Here is a 25,841-nt window from a genome sequence, read left to right as displayed (position 1 = left end):
TAGTTGGGAAGTTGAGAGGATTGACTACGTTTGGATGGGAACTGATAGCTTGATATTGGGGCCTGTTCTGGGGGTGCTGGGAGAGGGAACTGTTAGGGTTGTTTCATTTTACTGGCAATGGTCGGATCCTGAGCAAAAGGGAGGCAAGATGTCAGTAGGTTCGAGGGCAAGTTGGGGGGGTACCACCACTCATGATGAAACAGAAGTTAGGTTGATGCTGCGACGTGAACTATGGGACAATGGTTAGCGCGAATACATTGCGATGTATAACCTGGAACGTGCGGGGGCGGCATACAATGACGAGAAGACACAAGATACACGCCTATTTGGTCCGCAGGGGGGTGCATACAGCGCTACTGCAAGAGACACATCTCACAAAATCGGAGGGGGTAGCACTGCAGAGAAGGTGGAGGGGTCAGGTATTCAACACCACTTACTCAGCATTCGCTAGAGGCGCTCTGATATGGATAAGGGCGGGCACCCCGTTTCAGGCGACAAGGCACATAATAGACCCTGAGGGTAGATATGTGGCAGTGGAGGGCAGACTTCGGGGCAGGGACATAGTACTGTGTAGTATATATGCACCGAACACTGACCAGCTGACCTTCTTAACGGGACTATCAGGGACACTGGCTCACTTCTTAGCGGGCCCTGTCCTGATTGGGGGAGATTTTAATTCAGTAGCGGACACAACACTAGATAGATCCCTTCAACCACCGAAGGACTCCCCCATACACCCCCTCACGAAGGGTAGACTGGATTGGCAAGAGAGATGGGGTTTGATGGATGCTTGGCGCACACATTACCCGACTGAGCGAGAATACTCGTACTTCTCAAGCCTGCATGACCTCCACGTCCGGATTGATGCAATTCTGTGCTCTCGGGTCGTAATGCAGACTGTGACACGGACTGAGTACCTAACCAGAACAATCTCGGACCATAACCCCCATATTGATCAATCTAGACTGGGTAACTGAGGTGTTGCGCGTCTCAACTTGGAAGCTGCGGCCTGAGACACTGGACGATTCAGTGTTTCACGCGGCGCTGGAGGAGGGGATAACCCAGTACTTCGCTGAAAACGAGGGGTCCACGTCTTCCAGAGCGATGGAATGGAACGCCTTTAAGGTGGTAGTTAGGGGTCAGTGCATAGGGAAACACGGGGGCATGCGGAAGGTATTATTAGAGGATCTGCAGAAGGCAGATTCCAAGCTGCGAGAAGCAGAGAAGGCGCGACCGGGCCACCCCGTGCTCCAGGAGGAGGTCAGCCTGGCTAGAGAGGCAGTAGCAGTGGAAGTAGAGCGCCTCCTTAGCTTTGATCACAGAGCCTACACGCTTCGGGCCCATGTTGAGGGGGACAAGGCTGGGGCGCTACTTGCGTGGTTAGCTAACCCCACTAAACGATGTTCCCCGACACTGGCTGTTGAGGAAGAAGGGGGCCACATAAATTACTCCCAAACGGAGATACTGAACAGCTTTCAGGGATATTATGAGGGCCTCTACAGAAGTGCGTTAGTGGGGCAAGAGAACGACATTAACACTTTTCTTGAGAACCTACAATTACCGCACCTGGACCAGGAACAGGCGGACGACTTGGGTAGAGACATAGAATTGGGAGAGATCAGGGGAGCGGTTAAACGGATGGCCCGCAACAAAACACCGGGGTTAGATGGGTTGCCCATTGAATTCTCCAGCAAATACCTGGACTTGCTAGCACCGCGACTCCAAACGATATATAACAAAGCCAGGATAGCTGGCTGCCTGCCCCATTGTATGCGCGAGGCACTGGTGATACCGCTACTAAAGGCTGGGAGGGAGAGCAGCAACCCGGCCTCCTATAGACCGCTGTCCATGCTAACCACGGACTACAAAATATTAAGTGCAATACTGGCAGCGAGGCTCCTACAGCATATGCCTAACCTGGTCAACACAGACCAATCTGGTTTTATCCCTGCGCGGAACACGACGATAAATATTAGGAGACTCACATGTCTGGTGGAAAGCCCATATACAGAAGCACAGACGCCCCTAGTCCTATCGGTAGACATTGAGAAAGCGTTTGATAGTCTGGAGTGGGAGTATCTATACAGAGCCATGGAACAATTTGGCCTGGGAGATGGCTATATCGGGTGGACGCGAGTCCTGTATACAGCGGCAGTGGCAAGAGTGCGGATAGGACCCCTCATTTCACACCAATATCCGGTGGAGCGGGGTACCAGGCAGGGCTGCTCCCTATCCCCCCTGTTATTCGACTTGGCGATTGAACCCCTCGCGGCCGAGGGCCGGACGGGTAAAAATTTTAAGGGCATAGATAGTAGAGGGGGCCAACAATTCATCTCCTTGTATGCGGATGACCTCCTCTTATTTCTAGAAGACGGGACAAAGGCGCTGCAGGGGGCGGGGAGGCTACTAGAGCGATTTTGAGAACTCTCTGGACTGAAAGTCAATTGGTCTAAGACTTGCTTGTTTCCTTTGAGACGTGATATAGCACGGCCCGACCACCGACCCGAGCTTAACTGGGAGCCCACCTGTCTGAAATACCTAGGAGTATACGTGTACCACACTGCTGCAGACATGCTGGAAGGTAACGTGGGCCGATGCATGCGGGCACTATAGGGCAGTATGGCCTTTTGGGCCACGCTCCCGCTCTCAGTCACTGGGCGCATCTCTTTATTGAAAATGATCGCCCTGCCGTGGCTTCTGTATTACCTTCGCACCCTCCCCGTCTGGATACCTAGATCCTTCTTTCGCCAACTGAAGTCTCAGCTGACCACCTTCCTATGGGGATCGGGCAGATGTTTAGTGGCGCTGGCAACGCTCACCCGCCCGAAGGATGAGGGCGGACTGGCGGTCCCCGATTTTGAGCTTTACTATTTTGCTGCTCAACTGCAGATTTTTACGCAGGAGGTAGCGAGGGTATACAGAGGTCCGGAGAATGAGAGAGGTGAAGGTACGCCACAACATGTTCTGACCTATATCACCTTAGGGATCTGACACTCGAGGAACAGACGTTCAGGCTCTGTTGGAACCGTTCTCAGTGACGCGCAGGGGTGCGACACCCATATGCCCCAGAGATACCCTAGGGCAGTGGTTCCCAAACTTTTTTGACCTGTGGCTCCCTTGACCTAATTGGTAGTTGGCCGTGGCTCCCCACCATTTTTTTAACGGTGGAGGATGTAAGGCCGACGTCGGGAGTACTTCCAGTTTTCTCCCTAAAATTAATTGGGATGAAGGAATGTAAAAAAGACAAAATACAAGCACAAGAATGCACTATTAACATCTAAGAAAGAGCCAAAGAGCAGCTATATGTGTGCCTGTCCTATGCATAAAGGAAGCTTGCATTGTTGAAACCTCTGCTATATCTGTTTTATGGTCAGTTAATGATGCTTTGTGAAACATTCAATTATGAAAAAGTCCGCTAAAAAAAGCATGTTCTATTGATTCCCTCATCCGTTTAGTTTCTTCTCCTGCTTTGCTTCTCTTCCCCCTTCGATTCTTTCACACTTTGTTTTACCCAGTGTATTCCTTCTTCCACCTGCTGCTTGCCCTACTTTTCTCAGACTGAAAGTCTTGGTGTCACTTTTAGTTTCCTGCATGTCTCATCCCTCTGCCGCACTCCTCTTCACAGAAATAAAACACATGTGGGCCAGTCTAGGGTGATTTAACAGCCTCTGTGATGCCCAGTTTGCTGCAGTCTAAGCTAATTTTTTTGACTGAAGATTTGCAAGGAGGAGCAGTCTCGTTTTGGAGCTAGTGACTACAGTCTCCTATTGTCACTAATATGGTTAATGAAATCCACAAGAACAAAGTGCGAGAACAACAGCCAGCATAAATAACTAAAGTGCTGTGTGAAGTTGTATCTGTATCAGTTTTTTAAATCTCTCTCTTTATTGGAAATGTCACGAGTCTGTGTTTATCCCCCCACATAACTCTCGTTCCTCAGGAAGTTTTACTGCACCAGAAATTACATACATATGCACCTGTTTGCATCATTTGTTCTGCGAGCTGCCGTGCTCATTAAGAATGCTGTCCTGTTGTCCGACGAGACTGCGGGCCACTGCAGATTGTTAAACAGTAACTGTTTATTTTTGTCCCTTTCAAAATCGACATGCCAAAATAAATAGAGTCAATGAGAAAGCAGTGTCAGCCCTCTTACCTACTTGTAGTGAAGAGGGTCCCCAGAGGCGCGGCAGAACATGGCAGCAATAATGCTAGTCAATAATAGCTGTGAATGCTTAGGCTACGTGAAAGCACGTACGCGCGTATGGTGGCACTGCACTCTCAGGCCAAACCATGTTCCCGGATTATGAAGGAGGCATTTGTAACTCCACGCTGTTTTTTGGTTTTACTGGAATAAGCTTCACTTTCAGCCTTTAGGCTGAAAGGTAGGGTGTTAAAAGATACACACTTTTTTACGAGCCCACATTCTAACTGAGCTTCCTTAGCACACGGCCTCATGGTATCTTTCCCACACTGTGTGCGGCGCCCCTGGCTGCTACTAACGGCGCACCAGGGCGCCGCGGCGCACAGTTTGGGAACAACAGCCCTAGGGAATGGTGACTGCGCTCCCCTTTTCTGAATCGTTTTGTCCACTACAAGCGTGGAAGGGTATGCTCAGACATGAGTCCCTTACTCACTGCACCATCAGAATTCAAGCAAGCCGAGCCGAAGACGGCTGTAATGCCAGAAACCGGTCCCCAGAAGCTTGTTTCCTTTCCAGTAAAAGAATTGGCTTGGTAGTTTGGTCTGCCCTGTTCCCATGATGCACTGGGCCAGGGACAGACTAATTTGCATGTAGCCAGGTTCTGAGCTGGGATGGTGCAGTGAGCTAAAAAACGGTGATGGGTCAAGCCCGGATCTGTTGACTGGGTAGGAGTGTTCTGCTTAATTCAGATACTCTGTCCATCACCACCCCCTTTTCTGAATCGTTTTGTTCACCACAAGCGTGGAAGGGTATTCTCAAATGTGAGTCCCTTACTCACTGCACCATCAGGATTCAAGCAAGCCGGGCCGAAGACGGCTGTAATGCCAGAAACCGGTCCCCTGAAGCTTGTTTCCTTTCCAGTAAAAGAATTGGCTAGGTAGTTTGGTCTGCCCTGTTCCCATGATGCACTGGGCCAGGGACAGACTAATTTGCATGTAGCCAGGTTCTGAGCTGGGATGGTGCAGTGAGCTAAAAAACGGTGATGGATCAAGCCCTGATCTGTTGACTGGGTAGGAGTGTTCTGCTTAATTCAGATACTCTGTCCATCACCACCCCCTTTTCTGAATCGTTTTGTCCACCGCAAGCGTGGAAGGGTATGCTCAAATGTGAGTCCCTTGCTCACTGCACCATCAGGATTCAAGCAAGCCGGGCCGAAGAGGGCTGTAAAGCCAGAAACCGGTCCCCGGAAGCTTGCTTCCTTTCCAGTAAAAGAATTGGCTTGGTAGTTTGGTCTGCCCTGTTCTCATGATGCACTGAGCCAGGGACAGACTAATTTGCATGAAGCCAGGTTCTGAGCTGGGATGGTGCAGTGAGCTAAAAAACGGTGATGGATCAAGCCCTGATCTGTTGACTGGGTAGGAGTGTTCTGCTTAATTCAAATACTCTGTCCATCACCACCCCTTTTCTGAATCATTTTGTCCACCACAATCGTGGAAGGGTATGCTCAGATGTGAGTCCCTTGCTCACTGCACCATCAGGATTCAAGCAAGCCGGGCCGAAGACGGCTGTATTGCCAGAAACTGGTCCCCGGAAGCTTGTTTCCTTTCCAGTAAAAGAATTGGCTTGGTAGTTTGGTCTGCCCTGTTCCCATGATGCACTGGGCCAGGGACAGACTAATTTGCATGTAGCCAGGTTCTGAGCTGGGATGGTGCAGTGAGCTAAAAAACTGTGATGGATCAAGCCCTGATCTGTTGACTGGGTAGGAGTGTTCTGCTTAATTCAGATACTCTGTCCATCACCACCCCCTTTTCTGATTTGTTTTGTCCACCACAAGCGTGGAAGGGTATGCTCAGATGTGAGTCCCTTGCTCACTGCACCATCAGGATTCAAGCAAGCCGAGCCGAAGACGGCTGTAAAGCCAGAAACCGGTCCCCGGAAGCTTGTTCCCTTTCCAGTAAAAGAATTGGCTTGGTAGTTTGGTCTGCCCTGTTCCCATGATGCACTTGCCAGGGACAGACTAATTTGCATGTAGCCAGGTTCTGAGCTGGGATGGTGCAGTGAGCTAAAAAATGGTAATGGATCAAGCCCTGATCTGTTGACTGGGTAGGAGTGTTCTGCTTAATTCAGATACTCTGTCCATCACCACCCCCTTTTCTGAATCGTTTTGTCCACCACAAGCGTGGAAGGGTATGCTCAGATGTGAGTCCCTTGCTCACTGCACCATCAGGATTCAAGCAAGCCGGGCCGAAGACGGCTGTAATGCCAGAAACCGGTCCCCGGAAGCTTGTTTCCTTTCCAGTAAAAGAATTGGCTTGGTAGTTTGGTCTGCCCTGTTCCCATGATGCACTGGGCCAGGGACAGACTAATTTGCATGTAGCCAGGTTCTGAGCTGGGATGGTGCAGTGAGCTAAAAAACGGTGATGGATCAAGCCCTGATCTGTTGACTGGGTAGGAGTGTTCTGCTTAATTCAGATACTCTATCCATCACCACCCCCTTTTCTGAATCGTTTTGTCCACCACAAGCGTGGAAGGGTATGCTCAGATGTGAGTCCCTTGCTCACTGCACCATCAGGATTCAAGCAAGCCGGGCCGAAGACGGCTGTAATGCCAGAAACCGGTCCCCGGAAGCTTGCTTCCTTTCCAGTAAAAGAATTGGCTTGGTAGTTTGGTCTGCCCTGTTCTCATGATGCACTGGGCCAGGGACAGACTAATTTGCATGTAGCCAGGTTCTGAGCTGGGATGGTGCAGTGAGCTAAAAAACGGTGATGGATCAAGCCCTGATCTGTTGACTGGGTAGGAGTGTTCTGCTTAATTCAAATACTCTGTCCATCACCACCCCCTTTTCTGAATCGTTTTGTCCACCACAATCGTGGAAGGGTATGCTCAGATGTGAGTCCCTTGCTCACTGCACCATCAGGATTCAAGCAAGCCGGGCCGAAGACGGCTGTAATGCCAGAAACTGGTCCCCGGAAGCTTGTTTCCTTTCCAGTAAAAGAATTGGCTTGGTAGTTTGGTCTGCCCTGTTCCCATGATGCACTGGGCCAGGGACAGACTAATTTGCATGTAGCCAGGTTCTGAGCTGGGATGGTGCAGTGAGCTCAAAAACTGTGATGGATCAAGCCCTGATCTGTTGACTGGGTAGGAGTGTTCTGCTTAATTCAGATACTCTGTCCATCACCACCCCCTTTTCTGATTTGTTTTGTCCACCACAAGCGTGGAAGGGTATGCTCAGATGTGAGTCCCTTGCTCACTGCACCATCAGGATTCAAGCAAGCCGGGCCGAAGATGGCTGTAATGCCAGAAACCGGTCCCCGGAAGCTTGTTTCCTTTCCAGTAAAAGAATTGGCTTGGTAGTTTGGTCTGCCCTGTTCTCATGATGCACTGGGCCAGGGACAGACTAATTTGCATGTAGCCAGGTTCTGAGCTGGGATGGTGCAGTGAGCTAAAAACGGTGATGGAGCAAGCCCTGATCTGTTGACTGGGTAGGAGTGTTCTGCCTAATTCAGATACTCTGTCCATCACCACCCCCTTTTCTGAATTGTTTTGTCCACCACAAGCGTGGAAGGGTATGCTCAGATGTGAGTCCTTTGCTCACTGCACCATCAGGATTCAAGCAAGCCGGGCCAAAGACGGCTGTAATGCCAGAAACTGGTCCCCGGAAGCTTGTTTCCTTTCCAGTAAAAGAATTGGCTTGGTAGTTTGGTCTCCCCTGCTCCCATGATGCACTGGGCCAGGGACAGACTAATTTGCATGTAGCCATGTTCTGAGCTGGGATGGTGCAGTGAGCTAAAAAACGGTGATGGATCAAGCCCTGATCTGTTGACTGGGTTGGAGTGTTCTGCTTAATTCAGATACTCTGTCCATCACCACCCCCTTTTCTGAATCACAGAAAGTAACATCACAAGACTTCTAATCTCCTTTGGTACCGCCAAGGGACCTTATACGTGCAAATCAGTCACATGAATAAAAAGATAAACACCCAAATGAAACAGGTTCATCTATTTTAAAGCTGTATTAAGTGGATTGTCACACTGAACGGAAAAGCTAGGCACAGGTCTCACAAAGATGGACTTCCTTACTCAATGTTAACTGATTCTTTTCAGTTTAGTGCACGATAAAAGGTCCAGAGCAGTGCAGAATCTTATTTGAATGGCATCCCTATGATAATAATTATGCAACCAGATATAGCGAAATAAAGTTGAGTTTGAATACATGTTCCTTTTCAATTTTATTAGAAAGATTTATAAATCACAGGTTAGAACTAAAAGTGCAGCAGCGTTCTGTGGAAACAAAGCAAAGCATGTAGTCGCGAGCACCATGCATCCATGTGAGGCTGCATCACAGAAGGGTTAAAGTCACCCCTGTACTGAAAAGGCTGTTGAAAATGTGAGATTTTACAATTCCCAAACTTATACGTAATTTGATTTATTCCTTTTATTTGGATATTGTACTACTGCATTTATGATAGAAAAATGAAAACCCAAGTTCCAGAATGCAAGAAAATAATAGCAAAACTGCTTACATTTGATTTAAAAAGCAACGTGAGGTCTCCTCTGGTGGAAGTCTCTGCAGGTGAGAGTTACAGGTTTCACATAAATCCCTTGCACTGTGACTGGAAAAACGTTTGATGATGCCCTTATTCTGGAACCATTAGTGAAGCCAGTTGTGAGACTAAGGCAGTGGACAGCCTTGGTGTGTGTGTTTGTTTCACTAGTATAGTTATTTATTTTGGACACCTTGCCTTTTGCTACAAGCACAATATTCACCACAAGCACAGCTCATGACACTAGAAGGCTTTCTTTAGAACCCATACTTAAAACAAAACAGGCTGTAATCTACAATTACTAGTGTAACCTACAAGTAGATTTTGGGTGGAATTCAAAATGCCATGCATATGATGTGGATATGCCACAAGTAAACATAAGGAAAATACAGAAATGTCACACACAGGATAGACAGAAAATTAAATTAAAATATCCCCCACTTTTTAACAAAGCCTTTTTGGCACAAAGCAAGCCATTGCAACCCTCCCTAGAAGAACTCTTGTCTCTTCCATCTAAGCATGAAATGCGTTACTTACCTGTAACTGCAGTTATCCAGTATTGGTATCTTTCATAGATTCACATGCCTGAATCATTCCCCGTCGTCGGGGTGGGAGTCCCCGGTATATAAAGAAAGTAATGTCATAAAGACATATACATAACAATAGGCCAGAGGCCTCTCATTAGTAACATATCCATGTCCTTTTGTAAAAAGGACTGAACTTTGGCCAAGAGCCAATCAGATCTCACCACCCTCTAGAACCTTCCTGGAAGGAGCCCTAGTCCCTCAGATTTTCGTAAGCACTGTGCTAAATAGTAACTACTGAGAGAACTAAGGTGAGCCCTTCCAGGGGAGGTGGGTGGGTTGCATGTGAATCTATGAAAGATACCAATACTGGATAACTGCAGTTACAGGTAAGTAACGCATTTCTTATCTAGTATTATGGGTATCTTTCATAGATTCACATGCCTGAATCAGAGTAACAAGCAATATCCAGCACATTTCGGTAGGTACAACATGTAAAATCACACGATATAAAAATACCATCTGTGAAACAGAACAAGTACCTCCAAAGGATGAAATAAAGAAATGTGCAAGAATGTAGTAGGAAGGTGGGATGAAAGAGAAGGCTCACCTCTAGTGAAATAGATGACGAAGTACTGCTTGACCCACAGCTGCATCTTTCATGAGTTCAGAATCCAAGCAGTAGTGCTTGGTGAACGTGTGTGGTGTCTTCCACGTCGCTGCTCTGCATATGTCGAGAATGGGCACTCCTGCAAAGAGTGCCATTGAAGTAGAGACAGCTCTGGTAGAATGAGCTCTCACTCTTGAATGCAGAGGATGATTTGCCTGTTGATGGCAGAAAGTTATTGCTGCTGAGATCCAACGGGAAATGCTCTGTTTTGTCAGAGGAAGGCCTGTTCTAGGCCTACTGAAAGCAACAAACAGTTGGTTGGATTTTCGAAACTGTTCTGTTCGATGAATGTAGAATTTTAGACAACGTTTGAGGTCTAAAGAGTGGAGAGACCTTTCCGCAGCAGAAACTGGATTTGGGAAAAAAGTCCGTAAAATTACAGGTTCATTCAAGTGAAAATTAGATGGAACCTTTGGGATAAATTTAGGATTGGTTCGTAGAATAACTCTGTCCTGTTTGAATTGTAAGAAAGGATCCTGAAAGGAGAATGCTTGTAGCTCACCAACCCGCCTTGCAGACGAGAGCGCCAGCAAGAGAGCGGTTTTCCAGGACAGGTATTTGATGTCTGCTTTGTGTACTGGCTCAAATGGATGTTTCATGAGTTGAGCAAGGACGATGTTCAATTGCCAGGTAGGTGGTAAAGCTCTCACCGGAGGAAATGTCCTGAAAAGGCCTTTTAGAAACTGTTTAACTAGTCTCTCGGACCAGAGAGTAGAACCAGTCGATGAACGCCTGAAGCGCGAAATTGCAGCCAGGTGAACTTTAATGGAGGCATGCGCCAGACCCGAATGCGCTAAATGGAGCAGGTAAGGAAGGATTTGTGCTGGAGTGGAAGAAAAAGGATGTATCTTGTTTGCTTTACAACATACACAGAACCTCTTCCATTTAAGAGAATATGTTTTGTTTGTACTCTCTGCCCGAGCCCGGGCTAAAATGGTCCTGCATTCTTGAGAAATGTCTAGGTTCTGATACTCTCTGAACTCAGGAGCCAAGCCGACAAATTGAGAGATGTTGGATCCGGATGTTGGACTTGACCTTGGTTCATTGTCAGGAGAGTCGGGACAGGTTTGAATTGGATTGGCGGTTCCTGTGATAGGAGGTGAAGCTCCGTGAACCAGTGTTGGCGCGGCCACGCTGGAGCAATTAGGATCAGGGTGCAATGTTCCGCCTTCAGTTTCCGAAGAACCCTGGGAATCAGGGGAAATGGCGGAAATGCGTAAGCATACACGTTGCACCAACTGATCGAAAATGCATTCCCCAGGGATCCTGGTTGGGGATGCCAGCTTGCCTAATGTTGGCATTTTGCGTTGTGGCGAGTCGCGAACAGATCCACAGGTGGCTTGCCCCATCGGGCGAATACTGAGCTGAGAAGATGACGATCTAGCTCCCACTCGTGGCACATGGAACGTTGCCTGCTGAGAGAGTCCGCCAGGACATTGTCCGTCCCTGGGACATATTCCGCTCGTAGGGAAATGTTGTGTTGTACAAGCCAGGTCCAAATTTCTTGAGAGTCTTGAGACAACGATAGAGAGCGTGTTCCCCCCTGTTTGTTTAGATAGTGCATTGTGGTGGTGTTGTCCGTCCTCACAAGCACTGGGGAATTCCTGATCCTGGGTAGAAACGCCTTTAGTGCCAGGTATACCGCTCTCAATTCAAGGAGATTTATGTGTAATCGTTTCTCTGCCAGGGACCATTGCCCATTGATTTGGAGGTCCTGAAGAAACGCTCCCCATCCTTCCAAGGACGCTTCCGTTGTTATTACGTGCAGCGAGGTTGGAAGTATGAAGGATAGGCCTCGTCGTAGATTTTGAGATTGACGCCACCAATCCAGAGCCTGGACTATGGCAGGAGTGATCCGGACGACGTCGTCGAAGGATCCCCTGCATTGAGTCCACTGAGCAGATAGCGCCTCCTGAAGTGGGCGCATATGAAGGCGGCAGTGTGGGTTCAAGAGGATGTTCGAAGACATCATCCCTAGTAAGGACTTGTAGAGGCGCACAGTGATAGATTTTTTGGACTGAATCCGGGTGGCCAAGGTCTTTAGTTTCACTTGTCGTTCTATTGAAGGTAAGGCCTTCCTTTGAACAGTATTTAGGACAGCTCCGAGGAACGTGATACACTGGGTCGGCTGGAGAACAGATTTTTCTTCGTTGAGTGTGAGTCCCAGAGCACTGAAGAGTTGCAATACGGGAATACTTGGTGATGTTGTTGGCGAAGGTATGCTGCTACTGGAGACAGACACTTGGTGAAAATGCGTGGGGCTGATTTTAGACCAAAGGGTAACACTCGAAACTGGTAGTGTTTGCCCGCAACCTTGAACCTGAGAAATTTCTTGTGGTTCCTGTGGATTGGAATATGAAAGTAGGCGTCTTGTAGGTCGAGAGACACCATAAAATCGTTTGCATTGAGAAGTTGTAGTACCTCCTGGATTGAAACCATGCGAAATGATTGCTTTTTGAGGTATTGGTTGAGGTTTCGTAAGTCCAGTATAGGTCTCCATTTTTTCACCTTTTTCCGAACTAAAAAGAATCGGGAATAGAACCCCTTGTTTATCTGAGATCGGGGAACTTTTTCTATTGCTCCTTTTCTGAGCATGAGGGAGATTTCCAATTGTATTTGTGCTAGGTTTTTGTGCTGCATTGGAACCGGAGGCGTATGTGGAGGATGTTCCACAAACTCCAGAGAATGTCCGAATTTGACAAGTTGAAGGACCCACTGATCTGTCGTAATTTGTTGCCAACTGTGAAGGAATGATGTAATTCTTCCGCCAACTTTGTAAGGTGGAGAGAAACTGGAGACCTGCGTCAGAGAAAGGTCATTGTCTTCTGCCTGTGTCCTTTTTCCCCCCTCGTCCGCGAAAGGAAGATTTATTGTAGGACGATTGGTTCTGCGGTTGCCTCTGTTGGTACTGGGTTTTATATTGCTGGCCTGAGCTGTAAGAGGATTTGTATCCTTGACTGTTGCCTCTGAAGGACTGACCTCTCCCTCTAGAGCCACGAAAGGAAGGGTTTTTATATTGTAGAGTGCCAAGAGCCCTTGCGGTATCCGTATCTTTTTTGATACCCTGAAGCATATCGTCGATGTGTTGTCCAAACAAAAGTTTACCGTCATAAGGCATGTCTAACACCTTGGCTTGAACTTCAGGCCGAAAAGACGTTGCCTTAAGCCAACCTTGGCGTCGTAGGACTGTAGCTCCTGCCAGCTGTCGGAAACCTGTGGACGCGATATCCAGTGCCACATCAATCATCTCTGAGGCGGAGCGCTCGCCTTCTAGGAGAATCTTCCTCACTTCTTCTTTTTGCTCCTCTTGCAGAGAACCCAAGTACGGAGCTACGTCTGCCCACATTTGGCGGTTATAACGTCCCAGTAGAGCCAAAGAGTTAGCTGCACGCACCTGTAAAGCTGACATGGACGAAAACCTTTTTCCTATATTGTCAAGCTTTCGGCCTTCCTTATCTGGCGGCGCAGTCAAAACAGCTGAGGGATTTCTTGACTTGCGTTGCGCCGCTTGGGTTATTACTGAATCAGGCTTCGGATGGCCAATGAGGCAAGCTGGGGCAGTGTCCGGCGCTTTGTATTTTTTGTCCAATCTGGGCAGCACTGGCATCAAAGATGCCGGGGTCTGCATTATCTTCTCCCCTTGGTCCCAGATGTGATCAATGATGGGAATAGATCGTACTGCCTTTTGATAAGGGTCTTTAAAATCGTAAAGAAAACAATCTTGTGGTGTTGCAGTGACTTTGAGGCTGAAGCGTAACGCCGCTCTCTCTACGATGTTGTGGAAACCCCCAATGTCTTCCGGGGGAGAATCCGCTTGCGCCTGTATAGGAGATGCGGGACCTGAAATGATGTATTCATCATACTCGTCCTCCTGAAGTTCGCCTTCCTCGCGTTGCTACTCTTCCTCTTCTTCTTCCTCCTCCTCATCAGAGGATGGCAGAGGGCGTGAGCGAGACGGCTCCAAATGGAGAATTAAAGGAGCCGGTCGAGATTTAGGAGGCGGTGTGACCACTGTAGGAGTCGCAGGTGCTTGTGTCACCACTGGCTGAGGTGGAGCCGTGGACGGGAATCTTTGCTTATAATCTGCAATGAGAAATTGCAGGTCTGTGACAATAGAAGCAGGAAGACACACCATAGGCTGTTGTGGAAGCGGTGGAGGCTGGATCTCTTCCTGGTACTCTACATCCTGTTCCTGCTCCTGTTCCTCATAGTCTGAACTTTTGTGAAGTTTGACTTGCAGTTCAGATGGGCTTGCTGCTTGCTGGAACATAGAGCCCTCATCTGAGTCCTCAGTATCCAGGATATTGGCTGGGAGAAAAGGTTGTACCCTGCTCGGCGATGTTAATTCCGGCGTGAGTGTACGCGCAGTCATCCTGAAGTGTGAATAGATACACTTCAATGGAGGTGATTCAGTCGTTGACGGATTGGTCGTCGACGGGGAAATGTCCATGGTCAACTGAGACGATGTTTGTTTCATGGTGGACTTCGTCGGTGGCGGCTTCGTCGACGCTAGTGTCGTCGATGGTTTCGGCGTCGGCTGCTTCATCGACTCTGGTGTCGTTGATGGCTTCGTCGTCGACGACTTCGTCGACGCTGGTGTCGTCGTCGACGGCTTCGTCGACGCTGGTGTCGTCGACGGCTTCGTCGACGCTGGTGTCGTCGTCGACGGCTTTGTCGTCGACGGCTTCGTCGACGCTGGTGTCGACATCGTCTTCGCTAGGCTCGCCGTCGACAGGCCCGTCGACGGCTTCGTCGGCGCTGACATCGTCGACGATGACTTTATCAACGATGAGCTTGTCGTCGAAGACGGTTTCGTCGGCGTCGATGATCTTGTCGATGACAACGGTTTAGGCCTCGTCGACGACGATGAGCTCGTCGACGGTGGTGCTGAAGAGGTCTTTTTTAAAGCAATAATAGATGGAACAGACCTACCCGTCGACGACGAGGATGTTGTAGTCGTCGACGTCGATAACATAGAGGGCGCCACCGTAGTGGAGATCGTGGCTGTCGACACTGTTACCGGCAGGGCTGAAGATGTCGTCAAAGGATCCTTGAATGTAGGATCTTGTAGAGAAACCTTTACAGCAGTGGCCTTAGAACGATCCTCTGAAGACTTGGGCGTCTTCTTTTGAGGAGGCTGTACAGATGGTCCTGGAGATGAAGTTCTAGGCCTTTAGGAGTAGAGTGTACACTCCCCATGGAACACTCACTCTCACCTGAAGAGACTGGAAGATCTTTTTCCTTAAGTCTCTGGAGCCATATCAGCAGTCGGCCCTCTCTATCCTTGAGAGTTTTGGCTGAAAAAGTCCGGCAGATTTTACAGTCTTTAGCTGAATGGTCAGGGTATAAACAGTACAGGCAGTCCTCATGCCTGTCATCCACATGAAGCCTCTTTTTGCTACAAGAGGCACAAGGTCTGAAAAGTCCTTTCTTTGGAGAGTCAGTCATGACAAAGGCAGAAGATTCCTCACAGGGATGAAGTTCTGAGTAAATTATGGAGCTAAATCCAAGAATATAGAGAAAACTGAGCAGAGCTCAGAGGAGACTCCCTTAGCACGACGTGCGGTAGAAAATCTGAGGGACTAGGGCTCCTTCCAGGAAGGTTCTAGAGGGTGGTGAGATCTGATTGGCTCTTGGCCAAAGTGCAGTCCTTTTTACAAAAGGACATGGATATGTTACTAATGAGAGGCCTCTGGCCTATTGTTATGTATATGTCTTTATGACATTACTTTCTTTATATACCGGGGACTCCCACCCCGACGACGGGGAATGATTCAGGCATGTGAATCTATGAAAGATACCCATAATACTGGATAACTATACATTCATGCATCCTCCCTTCCACCTACTGATATCCACAATTTCCCCTTTGCATTCTGTCATCTATTCATTCTTTCATCAATCATTCAGTCTTTCACCATTCTGGATGCCCGTCCATCCCCATGTTCCCATCCATATCCAAACCTAGCCATCAATAATTTCACTCATCCATCCCTCCATCTACACTTTCACTCATCCATCCACCCCTCTTTTTGATCATCCATCAATCTCACTGCTCATCCATTCAGCCACACCCATTCCCTCATCTATTCATTTATCTATCCACTCATCCGTCCATCCATTTACACTTTCACTCATCCATCCATCCTTTCTTTCATCTCTCTACCCTCACTTTCATTCATCTGTTCATTCTTACACCCATCCTTTTTACTCATCCGTTCATGCTTTCACACATTTAGCTATCCTTTCGCTCATTCTCCCATCCATCCTTTCATTCCATCATTCCACCCTTTCACTCCATCCATCCTTGCAGCCACCATTTTACTTATCCATCCATCCACTCATCTATTTTTCACTCATCCATCCACGTTTTCACTCCACCCACCCTTTCACTCCATTCATCCATCATCCCTTTCACACGTCCATCCACCCACTCTTCCACCCATCCAATCAGCAGGGGGTTCAAGCGTCATGCATGAAGAATAGTGCCAGAATGTGAGGGGACTGTGACATGGCTCTGTGGTTCCTTTCTTCGCACGCTCTTCGCACGTAAACTCAGCCCAAAGTCTTTGGAGCGCTTTACAAAAGTACCAATCCCATTACAGAAGGTCAGGGATTTTTAGGCATGGGAGGTGTAATGATTTGTCCAGAATCTCAGGATTTTGAGCTAACGCCAGGACCTGTACCTCGTTTTACACTTCCACTATTTACTCCATGTGCAGCGAAGCCCAGGTGAGGAAGTTTTATCCCCTGGGCTTCACAGCACTGAGGCCAAGGAGAGGGGTGCCCCCTACCCTGGACCACATAGAACTGGTTAACAGCAGCAAGGCCCAGGGATACCTGGACCCTGCAGCCTGATGCAGTGCTTCAAGGCCCAGGGGACTGAGCTGTGCTAAATCCTGCCCTGCCAGATCAGCCTTTTCTGGGTTCTTCCTCTTTCCCTAACCCACCTCTCCTCACCTGATAATTACCAACTGGTCCTTGGAACAAAGGCGCCATTGGCAACGCAAAACAGAAAAGGCAGGCAAGGCTTCAGGGCAGGTTGTTAAGGGAGGTGCTGTCCGGCTCCTAACACTCTGCTTCTGAGGTTGCGAGCCAACACATTTGCTGCCTTTACTGCTGCCCACTTCCCTACCCTTTGCCTTCCTTTCCTCACCCCTGTACCCACAGAAAAACCACCATGCCCTTGGATGAGGGAGGTCAAGACACCTCCCTTGAAAATTACATTAGTGATGTGATCGGAAGGTGGACTGACTGATAGTGTGGTATTTCACACAGAAGCAGGGCCCCATGTTTTCAACCATGCTTAGAGCTGGCTCTGCCCAGACTCTTACCTTCTCTCACTGATTCAGCCTGTCGCATTCGCTGCTCCTCTTCTCCCAAGCTTCGTGCTCTTTGTTGCTGTTATGCCCCCAGTATCTTTGTCTGCCACCTCTCTGCTGTACTTTTACTCAATCCTCTCTTACACCCACCTCTTATCTTAGTTCTTTCTTTTGTCGTATTCCCTTTATATGCACTGCACCTCCATTCTCTGTGCTTCTTTCACCCTCTTACTTTATCCTAGGGGAATAAGGCTGCCACAAGCTGTTGTTCTACCCCTAAAGCCCGTATTTGTAACCCTTACCTGTATATACTTCAAACAACAGGTATAAATAGAAGGTACTTTTAAATATGCTATAGAGATGCATTAACAGTACCTGACTAATAGTTAAAGTAAAGAAAGGCAGAAAAGCCATGTTACATACATACTATTATTTTAGAGTCCAATTTAATCTAACGTCTAAGCCTTTGCAGACTCCTAAAAAACAACAATTGGCCGGTATTTTTGTCTTTGAAAGCATGCAACCTTAAGGGGAGCACTGTTCATTGTGATGCGTTTCTGTCTTTTGTGGTGAGCCCTGCAGGACACCCTGCTTTTCATTCATGCAGGGTCAGGGTTTACTTCACACAAAAGGTCACTTTACATACCCATCTAATCGCTGTGATGCAGATGCAACGTTTAGATTACTGAAGGCCTTTCGACCAATGACTTTGAGGCCCAGGGAAGGGGGCCCCCTCCCTTGGTCCTCACAGAATTGCAGCACTATCATACCAGGGTCTCTTAAAAGGCACTGTGCGAGGCCCCTCTTGCAAGTTAACAGGCACTGGGCCCTGGGCAGCAGCCCCCACTGTCCATGCCTAGCGCCGGCCCTGGATTTGAGAATAGGCTTAGCAGACCCTCCGTAGTACCTCCATCTCTTCTGTTGTTACCTCCCATGAGGACAGCCCCTCTTATATGTGTAATTACTCTCTAGATTTCATTAACAGTTAGTGAGCACTATTTAGTTAATTAATCAGCTTCACCCATTTAAAACTAAAGCGCAGCCTGCCACGATTGTTTCAAAAGTAGATAAATAGAAAAAAAGGTGTGCGGCTGCTGCATTCGTTTTCTATTTCTTTACTTTTGTAGCAATCGCGGCACGCCATGCTTTAGCTTTAAACATTTCAAGCTAAAGTGTAGCGTGTTGTGATTGCTACAAAAGTAAATAAATACAAAAAAAGGCTTCGGCCACACATCTTTTGTATTCTATTTAATTACTTTTGCTACAATTACGGCACGCTGCACTTTAGCTTTAAACATCTTAAGCTAAAGGGCGGTGTGCCACGATTGCTTTAAAAGTGAATAAATAGAAAAGAAAAGTTGCGACTGCAAACCTTTAAAAAAAAAAAGTTATTTACTTTCATTGCAATTGCGGCATGCCGTGCTTTAGCTTTAAACATATTAAGGTAGAGCGTGGCATGCTGCCATTGCTACAAAAGTGAATAAATAGATTTTTAAAAGTTGGCAGCCGTCGTATTTTTTCTCTCCATTTATGTACCTTGGAAGCACACAAATTACAATGTGCACAGGTGCCGCTTACATACGTTGTTCCCAGCCACGGCAAATTTCGTTGCGCGCACTGCATCGCATTTGGGGATGCAGTGCACTCAACGAAATTCGTTTTATTTATTTAAATGTTTACTTACCTGGGAAGCTCCGTAATCCATACATTACTACCCCCAACCCTGCCCCTGCCCCTCCCCACGTCACCGCCCTGCAGGTACTCCCACTGCCGGCCGGCCGTGGCTGGTTGTTCCCTTCCCCCACAAAGTTGCCACGTCACTTCCCTTCTTTCCCACAACTGTCCTACATAGGATTTCACTCCCTCAGTGCTTCCTGCTTACACAAACGCTTCCATACTTTATAGTATGCATGTACTTTCTTCAAAATAACACTCCACTGCAAATAAATAACATTAATAAAAACGGTGTCATTTATAACACCTATAGCTCTAATATACAAAAGCGAGGCCTAATGCATTGCAAATGCTTGTTTTCAAATGATCTGTGTCTTAGACTAGTGAAGTCGGTCTCTGCATATTTCCCTTCATAAAAGGCCAAAGAGAGGCACCAGAAATACACTGGGGCAGTGACACTAGGCTGAACAGAGGGTGGTTCTGCTCTGCACGCGCATTCTTACAAGTACTTAAAGCAGCTATTGAGCAGCTGACATTAACCCCTCACTTAAAAAAGAATTCAACTCAATCATTCTAGTATATGTTTCCATTTTGGAGTATGGACAAGACAAGGAGACCAAAGTTCCTCAATGAACGACACATCTGTTACTTCCATCAGCATCAGTTGCTGTAACCTTGAATGCAGGGTGCCATAGGGAGCAAAGGCGCAGGGGCCGTGAAGACCCCGAGTCAGGGCCGCACTAAGGGGCTTGTTTGACAGATAGTAGATCTTCAACCCTTATGCCAGATTGTGACAACCACGGTGTACCACCAGTCAGCCAGCAGATTATCATTAACCCCTCCCCTGCTGGTGACGGAACCACTCCATCATCAGCCGCGGTCGCGCTGTGCTACTGACGGAGCGGTTCCGTCACAGCCCACTCAGAACACCTGCGCGGCACGGATTCTGCGCCTGCGCTGAACGTTCTATTGAGTGGGCGGGGCCGTGACGGAACCGCTCCGTCATAAGCACAGCGTAACCGCGGCTGGTGACGGAGCGGTTCCATCACCAGCATGCGCCCACCGCTCTTCCGCCCCGCCCCCTTAGCACTGCGGCGGAATAGCCGCCGCAGTGAAGGGGTTAAACAAATAAATGCTGTGATATCCCTTCCTCAATGGCATCTTGCTCCATGTAGTGAGACATTTCCTCTTAAATCAGGCTGCCTTGAGAGTCTCACATCTGACTGAAGGTGCCTCATACACTTATACATTCATTCCACCAGTTCACACCGTGCTTCTCTTACTCGCGCGCCGCAGGATGGCGACTACTGATCCAGCGGGCACTCACCAAAGATGATTAGTGTTGATCTTACGATTGTTCCAGCCAAGGCCTCAGGTGTTAAAAAAGACGGAACACCAGCTGCAGTCATTGCAAAATGGGCAATAAGACCACCCATTCCTGCGCAGAAAAAGAGACAGAGGTGAGTGATACACGAGCAATCAGCGTCACTCTCCTGTACAATGAGCTATGCCAAAGAGCCCAAATTTTCCATTATTCCAGGCTAAACATATGACTACCTGTCAACCTAGCTCACCTCTGACCTACAGCCCCTCTTCACATTGGTTCCATTAATGATACCAACAAACATAGGGGCAGATTTACAAGGAACTGACGCATCTGCATAGATGCGTCAGTTTCCTTGCGTCAGCGTCGAATGTCCTTGCGCCACTATAGACGCGCTGTATTTACAATACAGTGCTCCATGGCGCAAGGATTAAAAGATGTGTCAGAAATTCTGACTCATCTGTTGGCGCAAAAGTGACTCATTGCTGGTGTTGCTCATGAAAGTGACGCAACTCCAGCAATGCGCCACAATAGATGGGTGAATCCCATTCGAAAAGCTGTGCATCATTAATTACGTCTGGTCTGACCAGGCGTAGGGATTTTGATGCAGTGAAGACGTAGAGTGACGCAGTGAAATCTTGTAAATTTCACTGCGTCGGTTGTACATGGCTTTTTGCCTGGGACGCCCACCATGCATACATTATCCCTAACGTAGGTATAATGTGACGCAGGGCTTTACACAATGACACATCTCTCTAGATGCATCACGTTGGAAATGGGGCGCAACATTTATGCGGCAGCTGCATCATAAAAGTCACGCAAGGGGCATGTAAATCTGCCCCTCAGAGCTCCCAATGTACCGCAGTCTTCCTCTGCAGAACCTGTGCTGGAAAGGTGGAAGTTACAGTGAATTGGTGTTTAGATGCAGAAGGAGCAATTATGCATCACCTCTTTCTCCATTGGTATAAGTGTTCATTAGCTTTGTTCTAAGGATAAAGCTTTGGCACAATATACAGACGTTTGCCCACCCTGTGGCCTTTGTCTCAAAGTTCCACCATTTGATTGTTTCTCCTTGTCATCTATGTGCCCCTGGTGCCAGAATCACTACTTGCAAAAAGAGAACATGGCACTTTGTGGTCTTCGAGCTCCCTGATCTTCTGCTGCTCCTAGGCCTTGTTGTTTCATTTCAACCACTGCATAGGTTTTACCAACTAGTCCTTTAATAGCTGAGCCTTCCTTACACATGGATCCCCTTCAGGCACCTACAGTTTTCCCCATTGGTCTCACACTCTGGTTACCTTGCACCTATACACATGGCTAGGATCCTGAAAGTAAATGAACTGTCTTTGACTCTCAAAATGCAGGTGACCATATTAATATTAAAATGCTACAAAACAACCAACTTGTTGCCCCTTGCTGCCTCCATTATGCCATTGGCCAAGCACGTCATAAAGGGAACTTGCAGAAAGAAGATAGGGGTAATACCTTACCTGCACCCACAATGATGCCGGGAAACGCACTCCAAAACCAACTGACTTCCTCCTCCTCCGATGCTATAAAGGAACACAAAGAAAGACCTGCTCATGGCTGAAAATTGCACTTTTACCATCACAGCCCACTCAAGGCCTTATCACAGTCGGCCTGATAAGATTTTGGCAAAATTGCACACACCTGCTATTTTGAGAATAGTTCAGGTTCTCAATTAGGTGAGTGCACTGCTTGTGCCTAGTTGCATGTTGGCCACCTTGGAATGGAGAATAACATGCTAACTGGGTAAGTTATTCCACATCCCAGTGTTGCTTCTGCGGTTAGCTCCAGTTTGCATCTGCCGCAAATCGCGGAACCAACTACCACCTATTTAAGACCCTCCACTGTAATTCTGTTTCAGAAGCAAATGAAAATGTACTCCCAAAATGATAATATGGACTCTATCGTGTCCAGAGCCTTAAAGATAATTGGCTAACAAAGCTACCCTTTTAACTTCAACATAACCTTTTTAAAGGTTTTGTGGCAAAGTCTAATCGATTCACAGATGAGGTACACTTGGATTCTGCAACCTAAACCAATATCTGGGATCTGGTCTTCATGCGGCAAAGAGGTGGGAACAATAAAAAGTACTATACTGAAACATCATGTTCCTACAACTCACACAATGCCTGTGACTTTATAAATATATGGTCATCACCTCTAGGGTGCATACCCCCTTAAAAAAGACGAGCAGTCAAAACGCGTTGTGGGATTAAATGGATTTACCAAACAGTCTTTTGGGAGTGCAGCGTATTTCTCCTTTGTTGGTAAATATTGCTGGGTTTTGTGGTCTTTTAACTCGAATGCTGCACCGGCAGTCCGAGCGCGCCGTAAGCAGACGTCCGTTGTTGACTAACACATATATATATATATATATTTTTTTTTTTAATGTATGCATACACCTGGCTGTATATATATATATATATATATATATATATATCCGCTCCCAGGTTCCAAAAACAGTAAAGAACCACTCGGACACCTCGAGTGCTGCAGCTTGGATTTATTTAGCAAAGGGAAAAACGACGCGTTTCGGGGATTAGCCCTTGATCACGCTCCTGGAGCGTGATCAAGGGCTAATCCCCGAAACGCATCGTTTTTCCCTTTGCTAAATAAATCCAAGCTGCAGCACTCGAGGTGTCCGAGTGGTTCTTTACTGTTTTTGGAACCTGGGAGCGGATAATCGCAAAGCGCCGGCTTTGTTACTCGGACCGCCCAGACAGCCTTGAACTCTTTCCCGGCACTCGTGGAGTATATATATATATATATATATATATATTACCTACTGGCGGGGATATATGATGTTACAACGCGTCCTTTTACAACGCATACCATGACCACGGATCCATTACAACGCAGGTCATGTTACAACGGATCCCATTACAACGCAATTCACAACAACGCAGGTACTATTACAACGCAATACCATTACATCGTAAGTATAATTACAGGTAAGTAAATAAAATTAATATTTAAAGTAAATAATTATTAATGTATTATTAATTTAAATTATTTATTATTAAAAAACTAAAACATATATTAATACAATTAATTTTAATTTTTAAAATTGTAAATATATATTAAAAATAACCCTGTTCCCCAAAACCCAACCCCAGCCCTAAAACCTAAAAATACCCCTGTACCCCAAAACCCAAACCCAGCCCTAAAACCTAAAAATACCCCTGTACCCCAAAACCCAAACCCAGCCCTAAAACCTAAAAATACCCCTGTACCCCAAAACCCAAACCCAGCCCTAAAACCTAAAAATACCCCTGTACCCCAAAACGCAAACCCAGCCCTAAAACCTAAAAATACCCCTGTACCCCAAAACCCAAACCCAGCCCTAAAACCTAAAAATACCCCTGTACCCCAAAACCCAAACCCAGCCCTAAAACCTAAAAATACCCCTGTACCCCAAAACCCAAACCCAGCCCTAAAACCTAAAAATACCCCTGTACCCCAAAACCCAAACCCAGCCCTAAAACCTAAAAATACCCCTGTACCCCAAAACGCAAACCCAGCCCTAAAACCTAAAAATACCCCTGTACTCCAAAACCCAAACCCAGCCCTAAAACCTAAAAATACCCCTGTACCCCAAAACCCAAACCCAGCCCTAAAACCTAAAAATACCCCTGTACCCCAAAACCCAAACCCAGCCCTAAAACCTAAAAATACCCCTGTACCCCAAAAACGCAAACCCAGCCCTAAAACCTAAAAATACCCCTGTATCCCAAAACCCAAACCCAGCCCTAAAACCTAAAAATACCCCTGTACCCCAAAACACAAACTCAGCCCTAAAACCTAAAAATACCCCTGTACCCCAAAACACAAACCTAGCCCTAAAACCTAAAAATACCCCTGTACCCAAAAACCCCAAAAAAGATAAACTTACCTATAATTATACTTATGATGTAATGGTATTGCGTTGTAATAGTACCTGCGTTGTTGTGAATAGCGTTGTAAAAGGATCCGTTGTAACATGACCTGCGTTGTAAAAAATCAGTGGTCATGGAATCCGTTGTAAAAAATCCGTGGTAACAGTTGTACACCACTGGCGGTCGCCAGTAGTTATATATAGTTAGGATTTTTTCTCTATGGAACTTTTGAAAATTCTATGTCTAATAACTTTGGCGTTTGTGGACGGAATCGGCCGAAATTTTCAGGAAAATGGCAACTTTTGTTTTTGAGCAGCCCCTGAAAATTTGGGGGGGTTCCGTCAAGGGGGGGGCCGAGAAAAAAGGGGGGTCCCAAAACGCGTTTTTCCCATTCATTTTTCCATAGGGCCTTTGGCCTCACTTTTAGCTCGAACGGCTGAATGGATTTACACGAAACTTGGCAAAATTATAGGGACTGTTAGCCCGATGTGCCTTTGCTGGGTCTCAATATATGTGCTCCAGTGGATTTTGAGAAATTAACGTTTAAAAAAACAGATATATCTGTGACAGCGTCCCAGATAGCGCTCCAGATCGCGTACTTTTCGCGTAACGGAGCTTTGCGTAGCGAAGCTGATTGGCTCTCCGGTGTCTGTCAACATTCTAAACAGTCCGGTGCGGCCGCCATCTTGTCTCTCGGTAGGATCGAGAGACAAGAGGAGGAGAAAAACGAAGGGGGAATTTAATGAAAGGGGGCAAGGTAGACCCCTCTTGACCCCCTAGGAATGATGTTGGGGTTATTAAAGGGTCCCGTGGGGCAAATAATAAAAATTTGATTTTTCGCGGTAGAAGCGCTTCTCGGTTTGCGAACCGGGTCACAAACTGGTAGCGAAACGTGAATTCGCCATTTTGTGTTTCGATTTAATTCAATTACTAGATGGAGGAAAAGCAATGTGAGTATTGGGTATAAGGGGGTATGGGAGACGTATCCTGACCCCCTATGTTTTCTGAGGGTGGTTGAGGAGGCTCATATATGTTGATACTTGTCTTCCAGCGGTTGCGCGTGAGCGTTTTTTTTTTTTTTTTGCCGCTTGACTTCTGTTAACGTTCGATTCGAAGGAAATTAGGAAGTGTTGATCGCCATTTTGACACTGCGAGTAAATATATTGTTAAAAATAATTGTTATAAATTAATCCGTATTGATAAACATTGTGTGCGCCATCTTGCTTTTTTTCCACACTTTTGTCGTGCACGGCAGCCATTTTAGATGCCTTGACCAGACCCACTCTCTGCACGCCGCCGATCCTCAGCATGGTTCCCCACCCTCGCAAGCATCTCCCCCACGCACTGGTCACCCCCGCTCTCTCTCTCATGCATGGGCCAGAAACCTCCTCCCATCTGCGCTGTTCTTCTCTGAGAATCACACTCTGTGCCCGCCCGACACCTCCCTTTCACCCTATTCACTACCGCACCCTCTGACACTCCTCTTCCTCTGTGTCCGATTGTCCAGGCCGGTCCCAGGCTATCACCTAGCCCTGCAGATGTAGTTTATGGCCCCAGCTGTAGAAAATCACTCCTCTTCAAAGGAGTTACAGTAGATCAAGGCCCCCACCCGATGAGATCCGTCACACCACACACATTCCTACTATCTGATAACCATCCTGTATTGTGCTTGGGGAGGGGATTCTCACTGTGAGGGTGTGTGGGTCCGAGCCTGAAGCGGAAGATTCCAGGGATGCCTCTT

The 25,841-nt window shown here is 47.2% G+C and overlaps 1 long non-coding RNA gene across 1 annotated transcript in view; it reads right to left on the bottom strand.

Moving 5' to 3' along the window:
* The window catches only part of LOC147733030 (uncharacterized), a 140,100-nt gene that overhangs the window by 33,131 nt on the left and 81,128 nt on the right, over window positions 1-25,841 (bottom strand). Inside the window, exons 3-4 of the long non-coding RNA XR_015308696.1 lie at window positions 21,689-21,751; window positions 20,202-20,312 (exon numbers count right to left, since the gene is read on the bottom strand). This is a non-coding gene — a long non-coding RNA (uncharacterized LOC147733030). The remainder of the gene's footprint in view (window positions 1-20,201; window positions 20,313-21,688; window positions 21,752-25,841) is intronic.

The sequence above is a fragment of the Lissotriton vulgaris genome, chromosome 2_1, assembly GCF_964263255.1.
Source record: "Lissotriton vulgaris chromosome 2_1, aLisVul1.2, whole genome shotgun sequence".
Taxonomy (NCBI): domain Eukaryota; kingdom Metazoa; phylum Chordata; class Amphibia; order Caudata; family Salamandridae; genus Lissotriton; species Lissotriton vulgaris.
This window is presented reverse-complemented; position numbering and strand designations above follow the sequence as displayed.